The following is a 1950-nucleotide window of genomic DNA, read 5'->3' as shown; positions in this document are numbered from 1 at the left end:
CCACACACACATAAAGTAGTCAACGGAACTCGCAGCCACATTTATTTTCCTGCTGCAGCCGTATTTTGACCAGCTAGACAATTATCTCATGTAATCAGTCAAATCTGATATCTTCTGCAGCTTTCCTAAGCAATACCTCCCATTTCTTTACAGTGTAAGCAGTGACACTCTTCAAGAAACTTTGGATCAGGTCACACCACTCAACTTATTCTTAAATGCAGAGTCTTCTCATAATTCAATTTGTGGAGCAACACACAATATTTTAAATCAAATGCTACATAAGCGTTTTAAATGTTTTAAGCACTTCCTTTCTACAACTGCAGAATGACTACAAACCCTTGGATATTACTGGAATTCAGAAACACAATCAAGGAACCCAAAGTGAACATACCAACAGGGAAATCACTGCAGCGAGACAAAGGTCACAAGCAGCCTGAAAACTAGAGCTCACACTCAACAAGCACAGTCCCATAAATATGCCAAATGCTGCTTGCAGCCACGAGCCAAAGTTACCACAGTAAACAGTCTGAATTTGTCCTGTGTACACAACTTGTTCAGTGCTGTTTGGTGCCCAGGAAGGAACAAATCACTGCATTCAAATAACTGCCTCAAGGTCCAACACAGGTTTTAGAGATTCTGTGCTTCCAGGAATGCTATGATTCAGTGGCTGGGGAAGTTGCCACCTTCCTCACCACTCCCACGTGTGCCTGCCACTGCCTGCCCAATCGAGTCAATCTTCATCATTCAAACCATCAAGGTTAAAAGAGACTTTTTCCAGTCTCTGGAGGGTGATGTTTTTCTCTCCTGATCATTTCAGATGGGAAGTTTAAACTGTCTAACAGTTCAAAGCATTTTGGATGATGCACAAGAATGGGAGAAGAAAGTACAGTACGGGACATTCTTGTCAAAGTCAACCAGTTTGTCAAATCCATCACTTTAAGCATGCTTGTCAACTGCAACCTCACCTCAGTAACGGAGTGTGACTGGCAAGGTACATCTGTGGCTGCAGATGTGCAGAAAGTGCATCTTAGAGGCATTTTCCAAACACAGATATACAAGAGAACCATAGATCTGATCTGGACTCTGATCTTTCATGTTGTCCTTCAGTTTTTGCACAGACCATTTTATCTAAAAATTCTCAGAACAGTAATTTACAACGGGATAAATGTAAGTTTTGAGAGCATTCCTACTTAGGAAAATTCTACATTTAAAGTCTCTGCTGCATAAACTCTGTGGCTTCTATATTTTCATGGACTTGATGAGAAGATGCATTTGGCAACGCCTGTTCTCGGAACAAACTACTCCTGATCGCTGTGCTAAGTGCACTGTGGGTCACACAGGCTGACCACAGTGAGACATGGAGCTCCAGGAGCATGTCCAGCCAAGAGTGACAGAGGTGGTTAAGGGACCCTAAAGGAGAATGACCTGATCAGCCTTGAGAAGAGATGGCTGACTGGGGACCTGGACCTCATCAATATCTATCAGCATCTGGAGGAAATGTGCCAAGAGGATGGGACCAGGCTCTACTCGGTGGTGCCGAGCAATGGAACAAGAGGCGATGGGCAGAAACTGATGCACAGAAGTTCCACCAGAATATGGGGAAGAACTTCTTTACTGTGCAGTGACCGAGCACTGGAACAGGTTGCCCAGCAAGGCTGTGGAGTCTCCCTCACTGGAGATATTCCAGATCGTCTGGACACAATCCTGTGCGATGTGCCCTGGGTGACCCTGCTCGACCCGGGAGACTGGACCAGATGACCCACTGTGGGCCCTTCCAACCTGCCCAGTCTGTGATTCTGTGACCTGCCGGCCGTGTCACGCAGAGCACGACAGGATGTCACCCGAGCTCCATCCCATCACACGCCTGCTCCTCGGTCGGGACCGGCACCCTGAAAGCCGCTTTCCGGACCGGGCCAGCGGCCTTCCGGGGCCCGCCTCCCGGCACGCGCA

This window comes from Corvus brachyrhynchos, unplaced genomic scaffold (genome assembly GCF_000691975.1).
Source record: "Corvus brachyrhynchos isolate BGI_N302 unplaced genomic scaffold, ASM69197v1 scaffold3, whole genome shotgun sequence".
Classification (NCBI taxonomy): domain Eukaryota; kingdom Metazoa; phylum Chordata; class Aves; order Passeriformes; family Corvidae; genus Corvus; species Corvus brachyrhynchos.
Note: the sequence above shows the minus strand (reverse complement) of the source record.